Raw genomic sequence first — 14,474 nt, forward strand, 5'->3', positions numbered from 1 at the left:
GATTGGGTATTCCAACGAACTCAAGCAATGGAAAAGAGATCTTAAGCTTATAGGGTCGTAATTCAGAGTCCACTAGCCTCAATTTTCAAAGTAAATGATTCCTTAAGCTTGATGTTTAAAGTCTTAAAGCAGTGTCAACCATTTTTGGAACACAAGGGTCACTTCAGAGCCAATAATTTCCAGAGTCTTGCGTTCTCTGTAGACTAATTGTGATGTTAAATAGGCAATTCCTTGAGACGAATATTTTCACATATAGCAAGGCCAGCAATTTTGTAATATAACAAAGTGAGAGCAGCAATGGATTGCATCCCCATGCTTGTTTTCTGCTTCATTTCATTTCTGATTGTTAGAACAGCCACACCTACTGACACCATAAACACAGCTCAGTTCATTAGAGATGGAGACACTATAGTTTCAGCTGGTGGGACCTATGAATTAGGATTTTTCACCCCCGAGAAATCCAGAAACCGATACTTGGGGATATGGTATGGCAAAATATCTGTCCAGACAGCAGTTTGGGTTGCCAACAGAGAAACTCCACTTAACGATTCGTCAGGAGTTGTAAGGCTTACTGTCACGGGGGTAATTTTTCGCAACGAAATTCAACCCGTGCGGCAGCTTAGTCCCTCACTAGACTCAGCCTTCTCTCGCCACTCCCACTCGTGTTTGCCTAGTAACTAAGCAAGCGGAATACACAAGCAAGAATAACAATCATAGTGCACAACAAGCTTTACAGGAACTCTTTCCCAACCATTATTAATCTTATACACAAAGGAAACTATACACAAATCCGTATGTGTGCTATGCACAAAGTTTACATGCTACACAAGCTACCTCTAACTAGTGTTCTTGCATGCCCCTACATGCTGGACATCCCCACCCGAATGCCCTTACATTTTGAACATTCCCACCCGAATGCTCTCTACATTTGGAACACTCTCACCCGAATGCTCCTCCACACACAAGAGCTGCATCTTGTATTTATAGACAAGCAAAGGAGCTGCAAAGGCTCCTCCCCATTATCCCCCATTTCCGGGACCTAGTGGAGCACTACCTCTCCCCCACGCTCCCATGTTTTCAGGACATGGTGGAGCACTACCTCACACCCATTATCCCATGTTTTCAGGACATAGTGGCCCGGACAGCACCCAAGTTATGCTCCCACGTTCTGCTTCCCATGAAGCTGCCACTTCCCCCATTTTCGGGTTGTCTGCTTGCCAGCCCCAGCTGCCAGTTTCTGCTGCGTCAGCTGCTGACTTAGAAGTTCCATCACCTAAGTCTCACGTCCATGCCAAGTTACAAGCTCAAAGACTCGCATGGACCATTGCATGCTGCCTGCCGAATTCATTTCTGCCTATGCAAGGCTGCCGCAATCCCTCGCTGCCAAATTCTAGGCAGTGTGCCTTCGTTGGCGCGTCCCAGCGCCTAGAGCTCTTTTCTCATGCCTTGGACAGTCCTTCGCCCAAGTTTTCAATCGTGCCAAGTTGAGTCCCTGACTTGCACAATTTGCTGCACGCTGCCGAATCCGCATCTGCGTGCAGGCTGCCAATTCCTGCGCTGCTGAATTCGCATATACGTGCAGGCTGCTCCTGCCTACGCTGCCGAATTTTGCGATAGCCCCAATTCTCGTCAGCCTACCTCCTGACGAGGCTTGGACAGTCCCTCGTCTAGCCCATGTTCGTCAACAATCTTCGCTGCCGATTTTCCTTTGATGAATCTACAGCCGCATAAATCTGCGCTGCCGATTTCTCGCACTGATGGCATGGCTGCCAGCACCCTTAGGTCTTGTTTTGGCCAGCCAGCCGAAGCGTGCACCTCGTGCACATTTGACACTGTGACACTTACCAACCAAGGACTTCTTGTCCTTCTCAATCGTAGTGGAAGCATCATTTGGTCTTCCAACACATCAGCACCTGCTAGGAATCCAGTTGCAAAGCTTTTGGATTCAGGAAACCTAGTTGTGAAAGAGGAGGGTGATAATAACCCGGAAAATTCCTTGTGGCAGAGTTTTGAACATCTAGGTAACACACTTATTCCGGGCTCGAACCTAGGACGGAATAGAATAACTGGCATGGACTGAGTACTTGACATCATGGAAGTCACCAGATGATCCTTCCAGCGGTAATATTACAATAATCCTTATTCCTGGTGGATATCCTGAGTATGCAGCGGTGGAAGATTCAAATGTGAAGTATCGAGCTGGGCCATGGAATGGTCTGGGGTTCAGCGGCTTGCCTCGATTAAAACCAAATCCAATATACACATTTGAATTTGTTTTTAATGATAAGGAGATATTTTACAGAGAAACTCTTCTCAATAACTCAACGCATTGGAGAGCCGTCGCAAGTCAAAATGGTGATCTCCAGCTCCTTTTGTGGATGGAGCAAACCCAAAGTTGGTTTCTTTACGCAACAGTAAATACAGATAATTGTGAGCGTTATAACCTCTGTGGTCCGTCCAAAGGTATCTGTAGCATTAACCACTCTCCAGTTTGCGATTGCTTGAATGGATTTGTACCAAAAGTTCCAAGAGACTGGAAGAAGACAGATTGGTCAAGTGGTTGCGTTAGAAAGACTGCACTAAATTGTTCCAGAGATGGGTTTCGGAAGCTCAGAGGTTTGAAGATGCCGGAGACAAGAAGATCATGGTTCAACAGGAGTATGAACCAGGAGGAGTGCAAGAACACATGCTTGAAGAACTGCAGCTGTACTGCGTATGCAAACTTGGACATCAGGGATGGAGGAAGCGGTTGCTTGCTTTGGTTCAATGATTTGATTGATATGAGAACTTTCCTTCAAAATGAGCAAGACATTTTTATACGGATGGCTGCATCAGAACTAGGTATGAATTTTTCCTCAGATTAGAGAAGTCGTTTTTCTTCTTCTTATTATTATTATTATTAAAATTCGAAATATATTCAAACTAGTAAGCTATTGGCAACCTTATACACAACTAGATTAGTCATGACTTGGCATGTCACTTGGTGATGGATTGGTTTTCTCCTACCCAAAATGATACTGTTTTATAATGAATGAGTAGAAAGCTGAAATTGAATGATCATATATGGCCTATGAAAGCTTTCCAGCCATAATAACAAACCAAACAAATCCAAAAGGCATTTGGCATTTCCTCTTTTTAACACCAGTTTTTCTGTACCATGTTATAGATAACGGTGACTCTGCAAAGGTTAATACCAAATCCAAAGTGAAGAAAAGGATCATAGTAAGCTCTGTGTTGTCTACTGGGATTCTGTTCGTTGGCCTATGCTTGGTCTTGTTTGTTTGGAAAAAGAAGCAGCAGAAAAACAGTAAGTATTCACATCATCAGATGGCAAGATTGGTTTTTTTTAAAAAAAAATTAATTTGATTTTCAGTAATATAAGGTATGACTGTAAGGTGTTCAAAGCCCCGTTGTGTTTGATGCTATAAAAATCTTGATTTAGCAGCAAATAGAGATCCTTTGTCTCTCTTTCTATTTTTTCACAAGCATAACAGTTATGCTGACAAGAAAAATGACAGTAATTTGCAAAGAAGATCAAATAAAAAGGACTTGAAGGAAGAACTAGAATTACCCTTCTTTAACATGGATGAGTTGGCTTCTGCAACAAATAACTTTTCTGTATCCAATAAACTAGGAGAAGGGGGTTTCGGACCTGTTTATAAGGTAATAATTATCCATAAACAGTCGTGCAATATAGCTTCTGAGTTTTCATGGTACAAACTCCACGCACCAATGGAGTTCTGTAGTATTGAAATTGTTCCGCTACAGAACCAACCTTTTTTTAGCATAATAGGATGACTGATTGGAAAGAATTCCTGAACAGATACAAGCTGCATGAAATTCTCTAGGAATTCAGCAGACAACGCATGATTTGCTTATGATGCTGAGTCATTATTTACAGGGAACATTAACAGATGGACGAGAAATAGCTGTCAAGAGGCTCTCTAAGAATTCAAGACAAGGACTTGATGAGTTCAAAAATGAAGTCAAACATATCGTGAAACTTCAGCACCGGAATCTAGTGAGGCTTCTTGGATGCTGCATTGAAAGAGATGAAAATATGTTGGTCTACGAGCTTTTGCCTAACAAAAGCTTGGACTTCTATATTTTTGGTATGAATCTCACAAAACTTTTCAAAAAGCTATTCCAATTTTTCAAATTTAGCAATATTGAGCTTCCAAAATGGATTTGACATCAATTGTTTAGCCATCTATTGAGCACCGTTCAAAGCCCCTGGGAAGGTGGCTTTGTAGGGGAAGAGTTCTCCACTTTCATGCTGACAAATTCTGCCATATATGCATGTGTAATTGTAACTCAAAATTCATTGATCGTAACTTATCATCTCCATTTATGAATCTGATAAGAGATGTAATGGATTGACTTGGGCAGAAGAAACTCGAAGCTTGCTACTAGATTGGCCTAAGCGCTACAACATCATCAACGGCATTGCTCGAGGACTCCTTTATCTTCACCAAGATTCGAGACTAAGAATAATCCACAGAGATCTGAAAACCAGCAATATTTTGTTGGATTACGAAATGAATCCAAAAATCTCAGACTTTGGCCTGGCTAGAAGTTTTGGAGAAAATGAAACTGAAGCCAATACTAATAAAGTGGCTGGAACGTAGTAAGTGTCATCCATCATACGCATTTTATCTTCGTAGTCTGCAAATGGAACTTAAAATTCTATGAATACATGCAGTGGTTACATATCTCCAGAGTACGCAAATTATGGACTTGACTCGCTAAAATCAGATGTCTTCAGCTTTGGAGTATTGGTGCTAGAGATAGTGAGTGGCTATAAGAACAGAGGATTCCATCATCCAAATCACCACCTCAAGCTTATTGGGCATGTAGGTGTCACAGATATGTCCGCACATGTTTAATGAGACTGTTCAAAAACTTTTAAATCCTCAATGTGTTATTAATAGCATGGTTTTGTTTATCAGGCATGGAGACTGTTCAAACAAGGCAGGCCTCTGGAACTGGCTGCGGGATCAAAAGTTGAAACACCCTATTTGTCTGAAGTGCTACGTTCAATTCATGTGGGGCTGTTGTGTGTGCAAGAAAATCCAGAAGATAGACCAAACATGTCATATGTGGTTTTGATGTTGGGTAATGAACATGAATTGCCTCAGCCTAAACAACCAGGATTTTTCACTGAAAGGGATCTTGTTGAAGCAAGCAATTCATGAAGCCACCACCTTCGGCAAACGTATGCTCAGTTTCAGTGTTAGAGGCAAGATAGATTACTTGTATTTTTATTCTTATGAAAACTTGTGTGCTTGTTTTGCGTGGTCTTGATGTTTGTGATCGTGTGCTCATAAAAACTCTGCTGTATGTTTTCCAAGGCAAGGTTAATTTCTAGGAAATTACAAATATTTTTTCAGTGAAAAAAAAACAGAGAAAAAGTTGAGAAGTTGGATCCAAAAATTTGATCCAAATGCCACTGCTTTTAAAGGGGAAGGAATTAAGAAAAATGGGCTCTCGACTGAGGCCTGAATTTGGATGTGTTGTAAAGTACAAAACATTATTTTATCCCAATTTATATTTGATCTTGGGTCTGGTCTTTAAAAAATTACCGGTCCGATATATGAATAGTAAAAATAATTAGTTTTTTTCCAGAAGAATTTTTATAGATCTGAATAGTTTTTTCAACTTAAAAAACATCTAATTTAAAGCTATAAATTTTTTGGTTTAATTCAAATTTTATGAAAAGTAAACAAAGCTGATAATGAGAGAATTCTATCAGCTTTTGGTTCTTAAAATTGTCTATAAAAAGGATTGAAGAAGAGTGTTTTCAGGTTGGTTTTTTTGCACTGTTGGGATAGATTTTTCTACAGAATTTGACATTCTTCTTCACATATTTTTTTCATCTTAAATCTTCTGATTTTTTAGGCTTTATTAATTTTGTTTTCCTCGTAATCTAAAGCTTAGTTTCAATTCTTGTAGAAAGACATTGAGGATAATTTATTTGTATCTATTGGACCTTGTTTACAACTATACCTAAATAAGATGGTATTGTTGAAATCTTGTGAGACTTATTAAAGTGAGTTTTTTTTTTTTTGCACAAAATAAAAACCAATAAAGCCTTAACGATAAATGATTTTAACTTTGGCTAAAAAAAAAGAGCATATTTACTTAATATATTTTTTTATACATATTTAGTATACATGCTAGGATTGTATTTCTATATCTCATGCAAATCTACAAATTTACTTAATATGCATGTTAAGATTGTATTTCTATATTTTCTATCTTTTTTTTATTGCAAGGTTACCATGTTCTTATTGAGTCCTGAAATCCATACACGCAGCGAAAATGATAAATTTAAAGTAACATTACTAGGATTTTGTTAGATAGATCTAGAGTTGTATCGTTTGCATGTGAGTCATGCCACCAAGTGCTCATGAGTAAGGGCGGAGCTAGGGGGAGGTTAGTGGGGGTCTAGGCCCCTGCAATGCAAAAGTCTTAAGATTACATAACCAAACCGAGCTCCTTGTTCTTTTAAGGGAAACGTTGTCGTTTTTCATTAAAGATATAAATCCCTAGTTAACGAACTGAATCGACTTATCGAATAACAATTATCTTTGTGACGTCATCTTATACTTTTCATTCATGAATTGCTAGTCATTGGGTGAGAGTATCATAATCCAATAATATTGATGCTTAGGTTCAAGTTTATTTATAAGTCACACTCTCAAACTTGATTTCTTAATTTTTCAGAAATTGTATCATTTGCATATGAGTAAGGTTACCAAGTTCTCACAAGCAGAGGCGGAGCCAGGGGAGCTTAGGATTCTCCATAGGTTTACTGTTAATTTTTCTGTCATTTTCATTTTGTATAGCTTATAAATTGCGTTTCTCAATTTTCTTTCATAGCTCTGATCACTACAATATTTAACAGTTTTATCGACGGAATTTTTATGTCGGTGTAAGACACATAGTCCGTCGGTAATTAATTTACCAACAAAATCACTAACGGAAATGCTCCGTCGGTGAATCTTTCATCATTAATTTTTTGTCCGTCAGTAAATCCGTTGGTAATAAAAAAATATTATTACCGACGGATTTACTGACGGAACAGACGCGTAAAAAAAAATTACCCGCTTCATTCCGTCGGTATATCCCTCGAAAAATACCATTGGTAATTCCGTCGAAAATTATTTAAAAACATTTTTAAAAAATCCATTTTATAAAATAATTAAATTAACATAAATCAACTCTCTATAATATATACTCAAAATGCTTGGAAAAAAGAATAAGAAAATCAACCCAAGCAAATTTGCAACAAATAAATAAAACGAAAAATAAATTCAACTAAAAAAATTCATATGAAAACAATGAAGTTGCAATTGCTAAAAATTTAAAAATCCTATAAATAAATCAACTAAAAATTTATCTCATATGAAAAAAAAAATCTCACAACAACATTTATACAATTATTAAGAACAAAAACAATTAAAAATAAAATAAAAAACAATATAGTGAAAAAAATCATGAAAAAAGAAAAAAAAGAAAAATCTTACCTTAATGTAGTTGCAAGTGAACCTAAGAAGAGAGAAATTTTTTGTAAAGCATATTAATGAAAAAAAACTAAGAGGATAAAAGAAGAAGACATACCCGAGCATGGAGGATAAGAGAAGGAGATGAGGATAGAAGAGAAGAGAAAGAAATAGATATTGATGTTTTTTACATAGAGTGAAGAAGAAGATGAATAAGAAATGAGTCTGTCTCTTATAAAATAAAGGGATTCAAGCTTTTTTTATTGGGGCGCGTTAGCGATGGAATTACCGACGGATAATTAAATATTAATATTTTTTAATTATTTCCTTTGTAATTCCGTCTGTAATATTTAATTTAGATTTTCAATTTCATAAAAAGTTTTCAGAAACCGCCAACAATCACCGATGATTTTTCAATCCGTCGGTGATTCCGTCGGTAATATTTAAATGGAAATTTTAAATTAATTGAATTTTTTCAGAAAACCGTCAAATAACACCGACGACTTTTCAATTCGTCGGTGATTTTGTCCGTAAATAACAATAATTAACAGTGCAATTGGAAAGTGAACAGTTCTGGAGCTCTCTGGAAAATACCAACATAATTTTTCGTCGGTGATTCCCTTTGTAATTGACATGATGAACAGTGTTCACAGTTTACCGACGGAAATGACACGTCATTATTTTTTTTTTTGCTTTGTTTTAATTTTTTTTTCCCACTGTAATTCCCTCGGTATATATAGAGGGAATATTTCCATTAGTAAAATCCCTCAAAAATTTACTGACGGAAATATTTCCTCAGTATTTCTGTTTGTATTTATCGATTTTCTGGTAGTGGATCCGGACAAAGCACCCTTTCTTTTCATATAATATGATTTATTTGTATATAATATAATGCCCGTTTCAATCACTAAAGCCTTATTTTCTCTTATTTATCAACTCTTTCTCAACTCTTTTCACACAACACATTAACTTTCTTTAGATTTATTAACTCAACTTTTCACTCAAAATATATTTTTTATTATTTTGGCAAGTCTTGTCATTTTTAATGTCACTATTAAATTATTTATACTAATATGCTTTGTTTGATATTTGTAGTTTTAAACTGCAATGCAATCTATTATTATTATTCGGTGGTATAAGCTTGAAAACGAAAAAACCAAACCGAACTGAACCCAAACCGAACAAAACCGGAAAAAGAACCGAGCCAAACCGAAAAAACCAAGCCAAACCGAAAAACCCGAGCCAAACCGGAAAAATATTTTTCTATAAGAGTTATTGATATTGTTATATTTATTTAATAAAACTATTAAAAATGTTTGAATTTGTCAAATTTGTCAAGATGTTTAACAAATAAAAATAAAATCATAATCTTTTTCAAGAATATAATCTGGAATGTTTATAAAATAAAAGGATGGTTTAAAAAAAAAAGTTGCAAGAAATTAAAATTTTCAAAAATAATTAATCATTAAAAAATTTTAAAACATAAAAAAATAATTAAATATTTTTATGAATCTTACTTTTTTTATATTGCTAAAAACTAATTAACATAGTTATTCTTTTTGTTTTTATTCTCTATTGAGTAGTTGTTTTAATTGATAAATCACCATCCATTCTATTACTACCATTATCTCTTTATAATTATCAAGAGAGAATATTTATAACACAAAAATGTTTCATAAAAATTTAAAAAATGAAAGTTTGACTAATACATTAATTATGTACCACATAAAATTAATAAAAATAAACCCATGTTTGAAAAATAGATCCATCTTAATTTATAGTTCAAGTTTCAAATTAATAACCAAATTATTTTATTAAATTATAAATAAATAATTTATCCTAATGAAATCTAAAATTTTCTCAATCACATAAATAATTGATCCTAATAAATAACGTATTCTTTTATCTTTTGTAGTTTTTTTCATACTACAATTAACATAAATACTTTTTTATAGTTTGATTTTTTTTCTATTCTAGTTTAATTCCAATTTGGAGTATAACCATAAAAATAATTTTTAAAAATAATTTAAAACTAGGATAGGACTCTAATAGAAGCAGGATATTCTTAATTCAATTAAGACAGATATAAAAAAAATTAAATTATAATTTTTTTCATGCAGTCCAATGAAAATATCACAACTAGACATATATTTTTTTATTTATTTATAGAGTGGTTAGTTACTATGAAATTCCTTTTTTCAGCCTTTTTATGATTCTAAAGTTACATGTACATATAAAAAAGACAGATAAATGATAAGCTTATAGGCCATAATTCAGAGTCAACTATAATTAATTAAGAAGAAACTTTTGATTCCTTAAGCTTTCATGTTTTAAGTCTTAAAGTAGTGTCAACCATTTTTGGAACACAAGGGTCACTTCAAAGCAATAATTTCCCGAGTCTTGCTTTCCTCGTCATTTTAATTTATAAAAACACATATCATCAAGTCAAAGATTCAAATAAAAAACCCTTCTTCTTCCTATATCAATGGCCGACCACACTTCCTTAGGAACTAAATTTGTTTTTCAAAATTTCTTGTTATTTCAACTCATTTCAACCCTATTCTATGTCACAAACATCAATTCAATGCAATTTCTCATTTCCCCCTCAATATTCATCATGAACCCTAATCTCAACTTGATGAAAAATTCAATGGAAATTTAGCAATTATTGTAAGAACTTGTTAAATAGATGTTTGGACACCTTACCAAAGAGTAATCTAGGCTTCAATTGCTAACCAATCAATGATATCCACCTCTTCTTCCTTGCTTATTGTTGCCACCACTTTCTCCTCACTCTATCCCCAAATTTCTTCTCTAAACACTTTAAATCTAAAGGATTTTGTTGTCTAAATTATTTAGTATCAATAACTCTCTTTTTTTCCTTGTATTTCTCTAGATTTTCTCAAGAATTTTTAAATAAAATGGAGTTTTTTCCCCTCTCTTCCTTCTTTATTTTCCATGGCCGGCTGCAACAAGCCTTATATAGGTAACAATTTGTCAAATTCCCACTATGTCCCTTCAAATAATAATTTTTATAGTTATCGGGTATTATTTCTGCCGTCTCGGTATATTTTTAATATCGATTTTCAACAAGCAATGTTGAAATTCATTAATTTATACCTCAGTACCTTTCTTTCCTCATAAATCACTTCTGTTTAAATTTAATTCACATTTTGAACTTTTTTTTATTTTTCTAGCATTTTTCTCACATCTATTTAAAAAATTTAATTGCCAACCATTTTTTTGAATTTCAAAGGTTCATATCCCTTCCCTTAGTACAAATATCAAATCTCCAATTTTCATATATTTGTTTGCTTAATTTCCTTATACACTTTCTTTAGACATGTTATGAAACTCTTAAGTTGTATCGTGTTTACATTTCTTAACCAACATTACAAGCGATGATTTCATATCAATTTTTGTATCAAATCCCCAATTTTCATATTTTATTTGCTTAATTTCCTTATACACTTCCTTTAGAAATGTTATGGAACTCTTGAGTTGTACCGTGTTTAAATTTCTTAACCAACATTACAAGCGATGATTTCAGATCAATTTTTATATCATTATATATCAAAATGTATACATCGTTCATTTTTTTTCTTCAATTTTATGCCGAATTAACACATGGGGTTTACATATTGTGTTTTTTCTTTGATAAAAATTAATCATGCCAAACACTACTTTATTGAAAAATAGGCTCAGCCGAGCCACATGAGCGAGGCTTCCTGACCCGAAGACCCAAACTCATAAACACAACCCAAAATGGAAAAAAAAATGAAGATCAAAGAGAAAAAACATTTAAATTCATACACTGTTTGATTGATTTCAGTCCCTGAACTTACATGTCTTTTGCACTTTGGTCCTTGATTTTGAGATTCTTCGATTTGGCTCGTATTTGACCCCTGAACTTTTATTTTTTTGTAATTTCACCCCTTATTTCATCCAATTAAGCTTGTAAAAATTAAATCTTATCAATTAAACCCAAATTAATCTTCCAAACTTAATTTTCACGAATTAAATCATTAATAAAAATTAATTTGACCCATTAAAAGTCTAATTAAGTCCTTGAACTTAATTAATTATTTTAATTTCAGCCTAAATTAATTTGTAAACTTAATTAAACCTTTAATTATACCTATGATTAAATCAAATTAGCCTACTAAAAATCTAATTAAGTTCTTAGAATTATCTTTATGCAAATTCATTCAATTTTTTAAGTTAACCTTTAATTTGCACTGCTTTTTACATTTAGATCCTTCAATGGTGCAATCGAGTTTCTGAACAAAGTTAAAAATCCAATTTGGTCCCTTCATCTCTCATTTATGCATGTATATCATTCTTTCACTTGTTCTTGCCAACCAAGTCACTTGTCTTCGTGTATTTCTTTTATTTTTCAACATTTATTTTTAATTTTTTCTTATTTTTATTTAAAAGAAAAGGATAGTTATTATACATAATTCTAATTAGAAATCGTTGTAAGTAAGTGACCTAACTTACATACAAGTCATTACTTATTCTTCTCTTATTATATAAAAATTCTAGCGCCTCATAGTCAGAATATAATACAAACTCCTTACAAATCAAATAATTCTCCCACTTCTTAAGAGTTTAAAAAACAACATAAAACTATTTTTCGTGTGTGGACCACTTTAACCTAGCATCACTTAGCTTCTCATTAAAAAATATCACGGGTCTCTTCTCTTGGGATAGAAATCCACCAATCTCGACACCATAAGTATCACATTTTACCTTAAACAGTTTGTCAAAATCTGGAAGTGCCAAAACCAAATCATTGCTTAATTTTTCTTATATCAAAACCAAGTTGTTTTTTTGTCTCTTCTCTCCAATCAATTTTTCCTTTCTTCATGTATCTAGTAATGAGAGTCACAATATTACTAAAATTTCAAATGAATCGGTGATAGAAAGTAGCTAACCCATGGAAACTACGAACCTCATTAACCAACAACATAAATGTTAATTGCTTCAAGAATGTTTGTTTTTTTCTTGTTCATCCACTAATGTGATGTAGTCAAGCCTATGATAACGAGTGATTCTGAGTCGTCAAATGTGAGTCTACCATAACTAGATGAGGATTTTCTCTAGACAGATTACGTGGATGGTCTAGCAAAAGCATTTATGGAGTAGTGGGACAGGTCAAAGCCCAAGAAAAGGTTTGGTCATGCTAGGCCAAAATAATAGTTCAAAAGAGTTATAACTTTTAATCCAATTGTTGAATCACACTTAAATGTTTACAAGATTTTTTGGAGGTTGTTTTCTGTATAGTAACCACTATGAATCTTTAGATATAAAAAATATCATTGAGGTGGTTATGCAATTTTTTGTGTTTTTCCTTCTTATTTTAATATTTCTTGCTTATTTTGGATTTTATGCTTCTTTTCTTTGTAATTTTAGATTTTAGTTTTTGTTTTCTAGTTAAGGTAAGGTTTTTGGTCCATTTAAAGCTTTGTGAACCTCCTAGTGATGCGGGCTTCATTATCATTATTTTTAGAGAGAGTAAATTTGTGAATTTGGAGCTCACACTTGCAGGTCATTTCAACCATTTAAAATATTATGTGTTCTTTATTTAATTATTGTCTTTAGCTTCTGCCTGCATTATAATGCCTTTATAACCATTGCATGAATCTGCCTAGTTTCTCGTACCTCTGTTTGCATCTCAAGTTCTGAACTAATTATTATAATGAAAGCCTTTCCCTCTACTTTAGAAGCTTTAGGGTTGGATTCTCCCTTCTAAGGTATAAAAGTATAATTCATATCATTCTTTATAATCTTGTACAAATTATCTCTAACCAAGTGTTTAACATCTACATCATTTTGCCAAGGTCTACCGAAGATTAAACTATAAGCAACTATATCTACCACATCAAAATACATTTCACCCTTATACTTCCTAACCATATAATTATGGTTTTAGCAACATCTTCCTAACCACATGGTATATCTCTCATTATCATCATCATATTTATATAATATTTCTTTATCACCCCCATCAGATTCACTCAGCTTGCCCTTGTCGTCAGAGGGTTCTAGCTCATACTGTTATTCAATCAGATTAACCAATTTCTGTCTTCTATAATAATTGGAATGATGTCCTGGTTATCCATATATAAACAATTTATCTATCATTACTATCTCATAAAGGTTATTTAGTTTGTTTATTTCAACTTGTTTTTTCAAAATTTTATCAGGTATAATAGTATCGGGCCTTATTAGAGTTGGCCTTGATGGTTGTACTGCATTCCCCTTATCAGTAAGATCGAATCTACTCGTCTTTTTATATTGCCTTCTAGAAAGATCATACCTGTCAAATCTAATATTGTTACCAACCCTCTCTTTCATTAGCATCTCAACCTTTAACTCTATATTTCTCGCCTTAAAAGAGCATAAACAATAATTGTACTCCAATCTTATGTTGCATTGCTGGTTTTAACCCTCTCATAAACCTTACAACCTACTGATTCTCTATCTCTTAGAGCTTGTTATGTTCTGTTAGCTTTTGAAATTCAACGGTGTACTCACTGACAAATTTATTACCTTGTGAATAATCCTAGTATCACTGAAACAAACAATGCTCATAGTTATGAGGAAGGAATTTCACATGCAACAATTGCCTTATATATATCTATGATGTAATAGGTTATCTCTTTTCTCTTAACCGTGTATTTGTCTAATGTTTCCACTAGGAAAAAGCTCCACCTATCAAGTTATATGCAACCAGTTTCACCTTTTTTCTATCTTAAGAAACTTGAGTACTCCTTAACCCTATTATATTCACCGATCCAATCAAGGAATTCTTCTATGTCCAGATCTTCATTGAATTTCAGGATTTCTATCTTAATGCAAAATCATGTGTTTATTGCAGTGGTTTATCTTGAGAATGTTAAGGCTCTATCACCCGTATCAAAATTCATCTCCACTAAAAACTTCCACATGGACAAATGGTTGTCT

General features: G+C 33.7%; 1 pseudogene; it reads left to right on the forward strand.

Moving 5' to 3' along the window:
* Nucleotides 1-297: 297 nt before the first annotated feature.
* On the forward strand, nt 298-5,341 carry LOC133697321 (G-type lectin S-receptor-like serine/threonine-protein kinase At4g27290; annotated as a pseudogene).
* The last annotated feature ends 9,133 nt before the right edge of the window (nt 5,342-14,474 follow it).

Source organism: Populus nigra, chromosome 6 (assembly GCF_951802175.1).
Source record: "Populus nigra chromosome 6, ddPopNigr1.1, whole genome shotgun sequence".
In the NCBI taxonomy this organism is placed as follows: Eukaryota; Viridiplantae; Streptophyta; class Magnoliopsida; order Malpighiales; family Salicaceae; genus Populus; species Populus nigra.